Source organism: Aplidium turbinatum, chromosome 13, assembly GCF_918807975.1.
Source record: "Aplidium turbinatum chromosome 13, kaAplTurb1.1, whole genome shotgun sequence".
In the NCBI taxonomy this organism is placed as follows: domain Eukaryota; kingdom Metazoa; phylum Chordata; class Ascidiacea; order Aplousobranchia; family Polyclinidae; genus Aplidium; species Aplidium turbinatum.
The window spans coordinates 991,397-1,007,231 of record NC_137484.1 but is presented as its reverse complement, the minus strand read 5'-3'; the positions used below and the strand labels follow the sequence as shown (position 1 = coordinate 1,007,231).

At 39.4% G+C, this 15,835-nt stretch overlaps 1 protein-coding gene across 1 annotated transcript in view; it reads right to left on the bottom strand.

Moving 5' to 3' along the window:
- LOC145782571 (protein spire homolog 1-like) overlaps window positions 1-15,835 on the bottom strand; it is a 118,033-nt gene that overhangs the window by 41,836 nt on the left and 60,362 nt on the right. The window lies entirely within an intron of this gene.

Below are 15,835 nucleotides of genomic sequence, written 5' to 3'. Positions count from 1 at the left end.
AGTGGAAAGGTGATGTAAGACCCCCCCGAAAGTGACCCCCCGGGGGGTTAATTTCACCCCATAAAGTACATGGACCAAACTTGGTCAAAACGAAGTCTTATGTCAGGACATCACAAAAGTATCAAATCTAACAATATTTTCGGGTGGAAAGGTGATGTAAGATGCCTTCAAAGTGACTTCCCTTAATGTGACCCCCTCGGAAGGTTTATTTCACCCCATAAGGTACATGGACCAAACTTGGTCAAAATGAAGTCTTATGTTAGGACATCACAAAAATATCAAATCTAACAATATTTTCGGGTGGAAAGGTGATGTAAGATGACTTCAAAGTGACTTCCCTTAATGTGACCCCCTCGGAAGGTGTATTTCACCCCATAAAGTACATGGACCAAACTTGGTCAAAACGAAGTCTTATTTCAGGACATCACAAAAATATCAAATCTAACAATAGTTTTGGGAAGAAAAATGATGTAAGACTCCCCCAAAGTGACTCCCCAGGGGATTAATTGCACCCCATAAGGTAGGCTACATGGACTAAAGTAGGTTAAATCGAAGTCTTATTTCACGGCATAACAAAAATATCAAATGTAACAATATTTTCGGGTGGAAAGGTGATGTAAGATGTCATCAAAGTAACCCTAAGAGGGTTTATTTCATCATAGAGTACATGGACCAAACGTGGTCAAAACGAAGTCTTATAGGACACCACAAAATATCAAATCTAACAATACTCTCAGTTGGGAAGATGATAAAAAACCTACCCAAAAGTGAATCTCTTCCTATAATTTAATTTACTTCATCCCTTACTCGAACCAACCTTGGTGTAACGGAAGTGCTATGCCAGGACAGTACCAATGGATTAAATCTAAAAATATTTTTACATAGGTTTTGGTGAAATACATTCACAAGCTGTTTCATGATGCATGAAATGGAACTATAGCCTACTTTACAAAAAGTTTTTGTATAAATCATGTTCAGTCAATCGAAAAAAGGCAACAGGACATGACAATACATGGCTTTGTAACACCAAAAACAGAAAGTACATGAGAAGCATATAGGCTACAGTAGCCAGAAAATTGATCGAAGATATTGATACGACCACTAAATGTTGAATTAATCGAACAACTGACTATCCAAATCAAAACGTTTCGAAGTGAATCATTTGGAACGTTAATTCAGGCAGTAATGAACATTTTCCAGCTGCTACAATAAATAACCCAATAAACCCAATGCAGTAAATTTTTGTTTAATGCCATTTGCTTCATGTCTCCAATCAGTTATTGTAACTGTTCATTCATAAACAGAGATTGTTTGTGTAAATGTAAACGGTCGTTTCTTTATTCTTCATTGTCACTGCTGTCGCTTTCACTTTCTTCGTCTTATTCTTCGTTTTATTTGGATAGTCAGTTGTTCAATTAAGTCAACATTTAGTGGTCGTATCAAGATCTTGGATCAATTTTCTGGCTACTGTAGCCACGGGCGCCGATCCCTATAGGACAGTGAGGACATGTCCCCACTCCCCACCATTTTTTTACATTATTTTTGTAACGTAAAAGGGAAAATATTACCCAAATATCACAATTTTACCAGTCAAACATTTAAAATATATTGAAAGGAGGGGACAACATTTTTGTTTTATGCGAGGAAGCCCCAACCGTAGTAGAAGTGTTTTATTAGGCAGAGAAACCCTGGTGTAACTCGCAAATTGTATTTAATTTGGTTACGCCAGGGCCACACAGTGCATAGTTTTAGAATTACTTTGAAAGAGTCGTACAAGCATGTAGTGCAGTAAGTGTAGGTTGTGTTACTTTTGCATAAGAAAAAAGCTATTTTTTCAGTTATTATTACATCGAGGTTTGGCAAAAAATTGTATATAGGAAAATCAGCAGTTGGAAGGCTGGCAGGCAGATTTTTTTCAATTGAAAAAACTCTTACCCTACCCAATTTTTAAAAGACTTGTCACGTTCCAAATCGTCTTCAGTATGGACATGGCCATGATCAACCTCCTAAACTTCAAGATCGATCGGTCAGAGTATTTTGCAGTCATTGACAGCTCGCAGCAAAATCTTACTGACTATTTCAAGTCGACCGATCTTGAGCACTACAAAATTCTACAAGAATCACTCTTTAGTGGAAAGCTACAATCACATTTGGTAGACGATTATCTTCAGTTCTTTGATACAGAGTCCCTTGCACAAGATTTTCGAATGATATTCAAGAAGATACTATCCGCTGTTCGGCAAATGTTTCCGCAAGTGGAAATTTTGCTCATATCACCAGCCCGCTCGTGTTCAGCTGAACGCTCATTTTCAACTTTGCGACGTATCAAAACTTTGTTACGATCTACCATGACACAGAAACGGCCAAATCATGCAATGGTCTGCTATGTGCACAATAAAGTTTTGAATTCGATCAACCTTCATTACAAGCCAAGGATCAACCAAGGACTTCGTTTTTAATTCGCCGGAGACTCGTTGCCGAGTTGCAGTGTTTGGACTTCTGCTGTCCGATGCTGACACTGACAATTAAAATACATTGCATTAGACTTGTAGCCTATCTACTGTAGGCCTATTTGTTTGTTTGTTGAACAGACCCCAATCTTTCAGCTCGCTTCACTCGTCTGCCCTTTCTTTCCTAGTAAATGTCCCCACCAATCTTAGAGAGCGATCGGCGCCCATGACTGTAGCCTATATGCTTCTCATGTACTTTCTGTTTTTGGTGTTACAAAGCCATGTATTGTCATGTCCTGTTGCCTTTTTTCGATTGACTGAATATGATTTATACAAAAACTTTTTGTAAAGTAGGCTATAGTTCCATTTCATGCATCATGGGACAGCTTGTGAATGTATTTCACCAAAACCTATATAAAAATATTTTTAGATTTAATCCATTGGTACTGTCCTGGCATAGCACTTCCGTTACACCAAGATTGGTTCGAGTAAGGGATGAAGTAAATTAAACTATAGGAGGAGATTCACTTTTGGGTAGGTCTTTTATCATCTTCCCAACTGAGAGTATTGTTAGATTTGATATTTTGTGGTGTCCTATAAAACTTCGTTTTGACCACGTTTGGTCCATGTACTCTATGATGAAATAAACCCTCTGGGGGTTACTTTGATGACATCTTACATCACCTTTCCACCCGAAAATATTGTTACATTTGATATTTTTGTTATGCCGTGAAATAAGACTTCGATTTAACCTACTTTAGTCCATGTAGCCTACCTTATGGGGTGCAATTAACCCCTGGGGAGTCACTTTGGGGGAGTCTTACATCATCTTTCCACCCAAAACTATTGTTAGATTTGATATTTTTGTGATGTCCTGACATAAGACTTCGTTTTGACCAAGTTTGGTCCATGTACTTTATGGGGTGAAATACACCTTCCGAGGGGGTCACATTAAGGGAAGTCACTTTGAAGTCATCTTACATCACCTTTCCACCCGAAAATATTGTTAGATTTGATACTTTTGTGATGTCCAGACATAAGACTTCATTTTGACCAAGTTTGGTCAATGTACTTTATGGGGTGAAATAAACCTTCCGAGGGGGTCACATTAAGGGAAGTCACTTTGAAGGCATCTTACATCACCTTTCCACCCGAAAATATTGTTAGATTTGATACTTTTGTGATGTCCAGACATAAGACTTCATTTTGACCAAGTTTGGTCCATGTACTTTATGGGGTGAAATAAACCTTCCGAGGGGGCCACATTAAGGGAAGTCACTTTGAAGGCATCTTACATCACTTTTCCACCCGAAAATATTGTTAGATTTGATATTTTTGTGATGTCCTGACATAAGACTTCGTTTTGACCAAGTTTGGTCCATGTACCTTATGGGGTGAAATTAACCCCCCGGGGGGTCACTTTCGGGGGGGTCTTACATCACCTTTCCACTCGAAAATATTGTTAGATTTGATATTTTTGTGATGTCCTGACATAAAACTTCGTATTCACCAAGTTTGGTCCATGTACCTTATGGGGTGAAATTAACCCCCTTTTTGGGCTTTTTAGGGGGCTCTAGGGACCAGATCCACCCGGCGCGGTCAATCTTCCATACTTTTTGTGAGTGACATAGTTGACCCCAGTAACTTCAAGGGGTCAAACCTTTTGTACCTTATGGGGTGAAATCTTCTGTCGTAGGCTCCCAGACTAATATATTGTCCACAAGGTGACAAAAGTGATGCTGAAAAAATTGCTTTCAATGATGAATTGAATGCTGAAGTAATGGTCTAGAGTAGGAAATGCGTCACTACTCACTATTGGTGACTTCAATGGTCATGTTGGAAGATTAACCAATGGATTTACTGGCGTTTATGGTGGTTTTGGAGGGAGTGAAAGAAATCGTGATGGAGAAAAATTGTTTGAATTTGCTGACAGCTTTGATATGGTTGTTGGGAACACAATTTTTAAGAAGAATGCAAAGAAGTTGCTCTCCCACAAGTCGAGTGGACACGCCACAGTGGTTGAATATATGCTGTAAAGAATCTGAGATGTGAAAGTAATACCAGGTAAAGAAAGTTTCATACAGCACACACTGTTGGTGATGGATATGAATTGGAAGAAAGTCAACATTAAAAAACAAAGAATCAAGTCAGTAGAAATATTCAACTGCGGAGGTTAAAGAGCTGGTAATAGAATAAATGGAAGAATTAGATAAAGCAACTCTGCAGCTTGTTGAGAATTGGGATGAATGGAGTCAAGCCATAATGGGTATTGCGTAGATATTCTCTGGCATAACAAACAACAAAAGACAAAATCATCTTGGTGGTGGAATGAACAAGTAGCAATGGCCATTGAAAAACAGACACAACTATACAAGATATGAAGAGAAAATGTGTCAAAGCAAAATTATTGGGTGAACAAGAGAGAGGTGAAACGCAATATATCTGTTGCTAAAGAGGAGGAAATCAAGAGTACAATGCAAAAGATCTCTTCCCAACGATAAGGCCTCTAGCATATTTTCAAGATTTTAATACAATCTAAAAAGACAAACTGGATGTTGAAGGAATCCCATGTTTAAGCTGGGTGGATGGAAAACTGAAGGTATCTTGGAAAGACAGAATCGATATATAGAAAAACTACTTAGAAGCGTTACTGAACGTAGAAAATGAATGGAGAGGTGAACTGGATGCGTAAAAGAAAGCAAAGGTCCATGCAAAATGTAAATGAAAGAGCAATAGAGACAGCACTCTGTCGAATTAAGATAGGAAAAGCTACTGGCCCCAGCGCAATGACTGCCAATTTGTTGAAATTCATTAGGCAAGAAAGTGTGAAACAACTAGCTCATATTGCAAATAGTTTGTTTGATGGTTTGAAGATTCCAATGAGTTGGAGGAATACCACTTTACAAGGGAAAAAGCGATACAAAATCCTGTGGAAAATACATAAATGTCAAACTGCTAGAACACCAAATAACCTCATAAGCAAGAAGAACACAAAATAAAAGTAATTGAAAGGGTGTTTGAACAACGTTTAAGAGAAATAGTGGACTTAGATGAAATGCAAATGGGATCTGTTCCAGAAAAAGGCACAATCAATGCAATTCTCAGTGCGTCAGTTGATGGAAAAGTAAGAGGCAACTGGAAAGAAGCTGTATTATACATGGTATTTGTTAAAGCCTTTGATAGGGTACCAAGAAATATCATATAGTGGGTTTTGAGAAGGCTGTGGTGGAATGGGAGACTCAGGCTTTAATGGAGATGTACGAATATGCCACGATGGCTGTAAAGTTAAAAAATGGAAAATCAGAACGGTATGAAGTAAAACTGGGGGGTCAGCAAGGCTCAGTGCTCAGCCCTCTCTTATTTGCTGGACAAAGTAAAAAAGGATGTCATAAAAGGATTGCCGGAAAGAATACTTATATGCAGATGATCTGGTACTTCTTCGGGAAGGTGGATACAACAGCATTAGCTGAAACTGGAAAAGAGGTACGCTAAATGGAAGGATGCTTTAAAATTTAAACGCTTAAAGATAAATGTGAGCAAAACAAAAGCCTTCCATACTGGTGAAAAAACAGTCAATCCAGCAAAGGTTGATCCTTGCTCAGTATGAGGAAAAAGGGTTGGAAGCAACTCCACAAGATGCAGTTACTCCAATTGATGGGTTTATAAAAGATGCACAAGGACTAGCCAAGTGGTAGGACAGGGACTAGCCAAGTAGCCTAGTACAAGTAGAAAGCATCAATGAGTTTCTTCGAAGCCATTGTTTGCGATCGGAATGGCCCGATTCGGAAAAATGCCAATTTGGAGATAGCCTTTTTCAGAAAAAAAAAATTCTTTTTTTTTTTAGAGAAAATTGATTTAGTGATTTCTTGAAAAATGCAGCAACGAGTTCTGTTTACGTTTCTCGGCAGTCAAGCGTAGCATGAATTGACAGCGATAGACACGTGTTTTGCCCATGAAGCTGGGCTCATCAGTATCGCACCACTAATTCATGCCACATGTTCTCAACCGCTGCTTTTGTCAGTCAATTGAAACCTTACCTTTGTGGAAAGAAAACAACCAAACCAACTCGTCGTCGTCGTGTGAGCCTCTGGGGCCGAGGGTCTATCCTTTTACCACCCCAGATTCGGACTAAACCAACTGTTGCCAAGGATATGCACAGTTGAGAAGGAGCGATCTTCCTAGCATCAGCACTACCTGACTACTCAACATAGAACAGCGAGCATTGTGTTTTGCCATACCATACCGGTTGTAGCCTCCACGTTAGCCATCAAGACTTTTCCCAAAAACATGTGTTTCTCGGCAGTCAAAACTAGTGCTGCCACCAGGAAGATAGCTCCTTCTCAACCGACTTTTGTTTATTTAGAGAATTTGTAGGGATAATTTGGGTAAGTTATTGTTTCAGAAAGGTCGTAAATTACCGGTAGCTGATATCTTGCAATATAGGCTATAGCTATAGCAATATCTAGCAACAATTATTTTATACATTAGACCAGTGGTTTTCAACCTTTTTGATGGAACGGAACCCAATGAAACATTCCACAAGCTCAAGGAACCCCTGTTCCATAATTTAATTGCCTTATGCAAAAAACATCGTTTCATTAATAAAATAAAATTAAAACACCCATGTTCAGATTTATTTATGTACAATAAAAATACAAACTGTAAAAAATTACATTCAATGCGAAACTTGAGCCTGGTGTTTCTTGCACAAGTCTTTAATATTGGGTCGTGTGTTTAACAGACACACACAAAGTTCATCTTCCACAGACAGCAATTGTGCTCGTCTCTTGTGCTTGATGGTTGTCAGAGCTGAAAATCCAAACTCACTAAAGTAGGAGGTTGAAAACAGCATAAGTCGCAGCACTTTCTGAGCAATTGTAGGATATTCCTTTTCAACCAACAGGCAGAATACATCCATATAATAATAAAATAGCAGGCATTGAAATATCCGGCAGTCATGACCTCTGGAATGACCTCGAATGTCTGCCGAAGCCGACTCATTGGTCGGTCATAAATGACCACCGAAAAATTCTTGACAAAAATAGAGCTAATGCAGCAAAAATACATTTTAAATTTGAATTGAACCAATTGTTTGTTTAATGCGAACAAATAAGGAGCTGAAACAATAATAGTACAAGCAATTGCTTTAAAGATCACATTGGAGTGACGTGGTGAACGAGGTGATGGCAAAAGTAGCCGTTTTTACATCATTTCAACGCCTTGCAATGTTGCCTTGAAATAAAGTTGTCTGAACTTTTCGACAGGATATGTATTCTAATTTTAACGATAAGGATTATTGCGTTACATTGATCGTTTGTTAAAAAAAAAACGTCACAGAGAAGCAAGTCTCAGCTGGATTCCACACGTGCTTAGGCAAATGTGGCGATCTTATTCATGCTGATAGAAATAGAGCTGGAGATTTACGACCCCGCGCCGGCAGTGATCGCTTGGCACAACGATTCTATAACGCGAAAACCACGGGATAAGTGATCGTAGTTGCTTTTGTAATAAGGAAATTTGGATTGTTGTTTTCAATTGTGTTTATTGCGTCATTACACGACTGTCATTGACGCACTAATGTATTTGCAAGCAATCTGCTCCAGTATACTTCAGAGTCGGTTAATTCAGCCATCAACCATTGCAGAGTTATTCTGTTGTAGAAAATCTTCTTCTACAAACACGACTACACACAATACTGTAGTGTGATTTTGTGCAAAATCTACATGCAAAAAAATATGTCCGGTTGAGATATTAAATGTCCGCTGAAAGGGCCAGTCCGGTAGGACATGCCTGACCGCCGGAAAAAAGTACAAATTTTGAGGCCTGAAATAGACTCTCGGATTTGAATGTAAACTTGCGGAACCCTTTAGCTTACTGGCGGAACCTTAGGGTTCCGCGGAACCCTGGTTGAAAACCACTGGGTTAGACACTTAACCTCACCAATAACACAGTGTGTACAATAGGGTGGATCATTTTCCTTGATGTTCTTTAAAATTTTGTCAGTTTGGAATAATGTTCCATTTTGCTCACTGATATTTGTAAACCAAAAATTTTTGTTGAGTTTTGACCTTTGACCCTGGTTCACCCAAGAAGAAATTCTGAATTTTTCTGAAAAATTAGTAAATTTCGAAGTGGTTTAGCAGTATCTGAAGAGGGGAATTTTCAAAATTTAACCAAGTGATTTTGACGTCACTTCCTCTGTTAACTTCCACGTGGAACATCTTTACCCTACTCCAAGTCTGAGAGTTACTAATAGTGCATACTTTTAGTGTCATTTTAGTTGATTTTACAGCCTTTTCTCAGTCAGTGAATCTATAACATAGACCGACAAAGAAATTTTGGCACAAAAGATGACAGTCATTATAGAGTATTTCGTCGTCGTCGTCGTGTGAACGTCTGGGGCCGAGAGTCTATCCTTTTACCACCCCAGATTCACGATGTTCCCAGACTACACTGGAAGGCTATTAGAGAGCAGCCAGTCTTTGGTTTCATCATCCATGACACGCAGACCTTCCACTCCGTTAGGTGGCTTGAAGATGGAGCAGTCATTGATGATGTGGTCTGCGGTCTGTTCCTCGGCACCACATTTACAGGAGGAGGAAGAGGCCATTCCCCATTGGTGCATGGTTGAGCAGAAAAGCCCGACGCCCGTACGGAGACGGTTGAGGCGCACCCATGCCTGTCTTGGTAATGTTAGACCGATGGGGCGTGTGTCGACGTCAGGGATGAACGAATACAGTCTGGTGGAGGTTGACTTCCATTCAGAACTCCATTTCTGGTCCGCCCAAGTAGCCGCAGAGATGTCTTGTACATCAGCTTCGTTGATAAGAAGTTGAGCGGCTGGCACAAATGGGTGTCTTGATTTCAGTCGACGGGGGTGCTCGTTTGGGAGAGCAGAGATCTTGTGGTGGAGAAGGTGGTTAGGCTCCAGTGCCCGTCGACCGAGGGACAGAGTGGCTTCTTCGCGACGAAGCTCAGCGGGTTGGATGCCAGCGAGAATGGGGAGATTGTCCAATGGTGTGGGACGCAAGCATCCGGTCACTGTGCGCAGGGCGCTGTTTATGGCAGTGTCGATGTTGTGGCAGTGAGCACTGCGGCACCAAACAGGTGCACAGTACTCTGCTGAAGAGTAGACAAGGGCTTAGGCTGCTATATGCAAAGTGTCAGCCCTCGCCCCCCAGCTAGAGCCTGCCAGGCGCTTGAGTAGCGCAGCGCGGGATGTGAGGTGGAGGCTCTTGGTTGACAAGTTTTGTTTGGCATCTGCTTTGGTGCAGATGTTACTCACAGGATGGGGCACGAGGAGCCACTTGTCGTCCATCCCAGAGTATTTCAGGGCCCCTGATTCCGAAAATGCACTTAGTTTTTTCGAATTGGCTCTAGTTTACGAGATATGCTACAATGAAAATATTTTTCAAATCGTTTCTCAAAAGCTTTCAATTAGCAAATTACTTATTTTCAGCCCTGTTTAGCATTATGTTGTCATAATTGCACTTGTCTAGTTTAATTGGTTCATGTTGCAGGAAAGTTCGAAACACAAGCAAAGATTGAAATGAACTGTGTTTACCGTACGCTAGACAAAAATGCTCAATGAAAACAGTTGTGAATCAGTAGGCCTACATCACAAGAAAAATATCCCGAAAGTCATGTGTTTATGAATGCAGCTTTATATTGAAAAGGTAGGCCTACTGAAATGGATACTGTACAAATGAAATTTTATTCTAAGCCTTTGCTAAGGCCAAGTCTTTGCAGCAAGAAGTTTTTTCTGGCATATAGGCTAAAAAAATATGCCTTTGACAAGTACGATGCTGTACAAACAACCCAGATATATTTTGCTGCATGAGGCAACTCAGAGGAGCAACGCATTCAGCAATAGATACAGCGCTATATAAAAACAAGCATTATTATTATTATTACTTTGACATGAAGCTGGGTGATCAAGATAAGTCCTGGGTTCCTCCTATAAAGTATGCAAACATTGCACTCAAACCCGTTTCTGGGCTCAAGGTTAAGAAGTTCAGAGTGCCATGGCATAAAGAGAGCCATGGAATCACCATGAAAATTGATACTTCTGCTCGGTGAGGATGTTCGAAGGAAGTTGGAACATCATGTTTACATGGAGTGTGCAAGGCAGTCACTGCATGAACATTGCTATTTCTGTTTATTGTTTGCCCTTTCTAGTTTCAAGTGGTGATTTGCTTGAAACAATAGGAAAACGGGCATGGCTGAGAGTAACCTCAATACCTTAAGTAATATTTTGGAGCAAGGTCAAATTTTTTTCCCAAAACCATTTCTACCACCTACTGTAGTAGTTAAAGATTTAGTTATCAAAAGTGGTAGCTGGAATCTTGGCTCCTCATCTCGATCAACATGGCATTCTTGACTCCAAGGCCAAGATTACGTTCTTCCGCAGCAAGGATAAAATTCTAAGCAGCTACTTGACTGAAGAACATAACTTTGTATTCTGTAATTGTATAAATGGCCTTTGTACCTTGACGGGTGTTGCTCAGTAGGCCAATCATAATAAAGAGTTGCGTTTGTTCATCGATAGCTTTGTTTTGCTTATTTGTCTAGAAGCAAAACAATGTATGTATTTTGTTTGTACTTAGTAGCTTACTTAGTAAGTCTGATACTGTTGAAGTCAACAAATATATTACCGTATTTTACGGACCATAAGGCGCACTTTAAATTCTTTTTTTTCCTCATAAATTGATCGTGCGCCTTATGGTCCGGTGCGCCTTATGTATGGATCAAGTGCGGTAGTGCTTTATTGCCTACACTCAAAACCAGTACCGATACTACTATTATATATGGTCCGGTGCGCCTTATGGTCCGGTGCGCCTTATAGTCCGGTGCGCCTTATGTATGAACAAAAAACTAATCAAAGCAATTTATTGACAGTGCGCCTTATAGTCCGGTGCGCCTTATGGTCCGTAAAATACGGTAATGCAAAACGCAAGTTATATATTCTACATCTTTTATCCTCAGGCTTACTTTACATCATATTTTGATTGCTACTAGGCCAGTAAACGTTAAATAGCTGTTTGTTTGGGTTGTAATCAACGTGATTGGTTCCAAATAGCGTTTATACAACTCAGAAATGTGCCTGGGATTACTTCCAGTTTTGTCTATGTAGTAAACGACACGACGTTAATTCTATAAGGGCTCAAAATTGCGAAAAAATATTTTTGCTGTAACTCAAAAACTAAAGCCAATTCGAGAGAACTTGGTGCATTTTCAGAATCAGGGGCCTCGAAATACCTTAAAATGACTCTCACATGTCCTGCCTTTATATAAAAAAAGTTTTGTTGGCCTGTGAAGATCGATAAACATCGTCAAATGATTCAAGAAACTGAAAGAAGTAGATATTTACTACGGTGAAAGGTGCACAAAGAAAATCATGTCTGAAAAGCGGTAGAATTCGACATTTTGAGAGTAATACACGTGTCAGTGTTCATGGAGTTGCTAATTAAACCACTTTGCTTGCTACAAGTTTGTGTTACTGCTTCTTATTGTGTCCATTCAGATGCTAGAGTGCATTAGAAGATAGCAGGCGAGCAGTTTCAGGGATAAGCAAAAATTCGATATTTTGAAAAAATTCAAACCAGGTGAACCAGGGTCAAACGTTAATATTTTTTTGTGAAATTTGGTGTAGGAGATACATTTACCAAAAGGAACAATATTTCAAAATGACGAAAAATTTACAAGAAAAAAATATTTTTTTCGAGATTTTGCGCCAGCCTAGTGTACAATGCACATTTTGACAAAAAAAATTGTCACTGGCAATAGATACATGTTTTATGGTCAAGTCGACAATGCTGAACGCAAATTTCATCATAAAAATGAGCTTAAAATGAGCATTCTTGGGCCAACTTGTTGACGATAATGGCATGAAGCACGAAAGTGTGCTTGCTGTTAAATCTTTTCCCAAAAGTGTGTCGGTCACTGCAGAACTGATTTTTGGCACAATCATCCAGGAGGCTTGCAGAGTTCACCTTTCTCAAGTATATTCAGTCATGGCTGATACGACTGCTCTCAACACAGGAAAAAAGTTCGAAGTCAATACTCGACTGGTCAATTATTTTAATGATGAAGTTGGTCATGATATTCATACCCTTTAATGCATGTTCCACATAAACGAAATATATCTTTCCCATGTCATTTCTTTTGTGGACGGCGCCAAGTAGAGTCCAAGAGCAATGCAAGATGGGGCTTTGCTTATTACCAGATAGCAAGACTAGACAAGTAGACAAGTCCAGTACTCAGAGGTGGGCACCCGCTAGTTTTAAAGTAGCGCGCTACTCGCTACCGCTACTTGGGCCAAAGTAGCGCGTGCTGCCGCTACCAATTTACAAAAGTAGTGCGCTACCCGCTACCGCTACTCGGGCCAAAGTAGCGCACGCTACCGCTACTTGTTTTGCTACTTTTGTCTAAACACTCAAGTCCCTAGTGACGCAAAAATGACCTTGAAAACAAATGTTATCATTCGTTTACGCTGTCATTTTAACGTCGTTATATATAGAAAACACATTCTAAGGGAAATTTATTGTTACGCATCTTTCAAAAACACGAGCATTTCAAAATGAGAGTCTCTAAATCCTGCCCGCTTTCGCTTAAGCACATCTTTTCCAACAGAGAAAAGTCTCTCCACTGCAGCACTGGAAGGAATGGGGGTGTTGTATTTAATGAACAGATGTTTTAACTCGATATTCGAAAAGCTCAAGGACTTGCTCTTGTCCGAAGAAAAAACGTCCACAATTGTTGCTTCCTTCTGCACTGACGTTTCACGGGATGGCGCAAACACTCCAAAAACACATCCTCAGAGTCACGACTGGTGTTGGTGTCACTCTTTTCGGTATCAACCTGGCTTGATGTGTCCCGTAACTTCGAATTACATCTGTCTAGGGATGGGCAATTCAGAATAATTCACTATTCCAGAATTATTCCGGAATACTAAATCAAATCCAGAATACCGAATCCTATTAACTTCCAGGCTCCAGCAACGCAAAAAGTAAAAAATTTCAGACACAAAAGCTACACAATCAAAGTGAATGTTTGTTGCAATGTAACACATTAAGGCATTCTAAATGACTGCCAGCCAAACAGGAGAAGTGTTGCCAGATGATGGAAGCCACTTGGCACCAAAAAGTAACTAAAATTTCACCAGATTGTTTGTTTGTTTTTTCATATCTTTATCCTGCAGTGCGGGAAAGCGGACTTGAGCGCTATGCATCAGTGTTGTCTACTCTACTTATGACTTAAATTTGGTACTACCCATTACTCGAATTTGATCACTGGGTAGAGGCAATTATCTTAAAGTTTCTTGCCCAGAGAAACAACAGCAAGTGCGGGTGGCTGGAATAGAACATGCAGGCTCTTGACTGCGAGCCCAACGCGCTAACCACTCGGCCACTGCTGATATTTGATACACCCTAAATGAAGTCATAGGCTATACAATAGAAGTTGCCATTTTTACACATGACACCCATTACCCACCACCACCACAAGAAAATAAGCATGTAGGATATAAACAAATTATATTAAAACAAAAAACCATTATTTCTTGTTTGTACCAAGACATTTTGCTTCTACTACTTCTACACAATGCTTATTGCCAAAATTACACAAATTTGGTGATGCTGGCCAAGAGGGGAACTCACAGCTGATGGTCAAAATGCGAAAAATTTACATTTTGACCAACAAAAATCCAGTTTTGAGATGCCTGTCACTTTTTATCAACACATCCTAGTTCAATTATGACAGCAGATTCTGAAAGACTAGCCCAGAAATACCCATAATACCAATTTTCAGGCATATTGCATGCATAGAAATGAAGATATGTGCCTTCAAAAACCATTGAAAATGAACACGGCGGTCCACCTACGAAAAAGGGATGAGGCCCTTAAAGTTTAAATGGCCATAAAATCTAAGCTGCTTGGAATTTTCATCTGAAACTTGGGCATTTTTCATTGCTCTCATAGAGGTACGTTTGGTGCAATTTTAAGCAAAATCTAACACGGTGCCCATGGAACTTTTATTAATGTTGGTTGAGTTGGGCTGGAATGACCCTACTGTAATACTAAAATCAGGGCTAAAGTTAATCACTAACTTTTTAACGTTAACATCAACACTTGCCAAATACTCAAAAACTGAAGACATTTTTTTCGCATAGGACTACCCCAAAGTGTCATTCTATGTTAATCCTTCTGTAATCTGACAGGTTATTGGATCATTTCATTATAATACGAATGGGCATTGGAACCACGCAATTTTTTGTTGGCTTATTTTATTCCTCTCATTATGCTGAAAAAAGTGACATCAATTTTATGAAAATTGGGTAAGCGGTTTTCATGATATCACATAATTTATACGCTGTCACTAGGTGTCCTCCCGAACAGAAGAGCAACACCTTTATGACTACAATTCTAGACCCACTGGTCCAATCTTAATATTTTATTTGTCTAACCCCATGTTTTCACTGGTGGGCTTTCCAATAACATTGTCAAAAATGAGCTGCATGCAGTAGTTTTCATGACAGACTAGTTTTGACTACCTTTAATCCGCGACCAAAATGACAATGATCTGAGTTTTTTTGAAAAAACATTCATCATTAGAAAGAGAAAGGTTACAGGTGTGTTATATGCCATTTTTAGATAGTTACTACGTCAACTTCGACTTTTACAGCAAAAAAAATTCATGTATTTCAAGTTTAATAAGGAATAAAATAAGCCGATAAAAAATAGCATGGTTCCAAAAAGTCATAATTGTGTCTGAAACATAATGAAATTCTGCAATATTGATGGAATTTCAAACGTGCAGAATGCATTAATATAAACATTCGGCTCGGTCAGCAGAAGGAGACAAAGGGGCCAGCTCAAAACGAGAAGGAAGAGCAGAAAAAAGTTGGGTGGGATTGAGAGGGATGACTTGTCGACTAATCGAGAGTTAAAACCAAGTGAATGAAAAAAGGAGACTTTGTATTACAATGGTGTTGTCAGATCTCAGCAAATAAATTTTTCAAAGGCCGCTTTGCAAAATTTCCAATTGAAACTCCGTTCCACAAGCATTTTTCCACAGCAAATTGGGTTTCACTGTACTTTTGTAATTTCTTAAACTTTTCAACTTTTGCCAACAACAGCTATCTCCATCAAACGCCTGCAAATCATTATTCAAAACGCTGTTTTTCAAAGCATATTTACAACCATTTCAGCATTGCATAAAAAAAGAATCTTTGCCTTCATAAACTGCGGTTCTGGCAGGTTTCCAGTGCTGTCTTTATCATGCAAGTATTGCTGTTGTGTGTTGGCGAAGTGAAAAATTAATTTTGGAGGAGTAAACAACTTTGGTGTAAGAATCAAATCAGTGCAGAAAGATATCATACTTGGTGT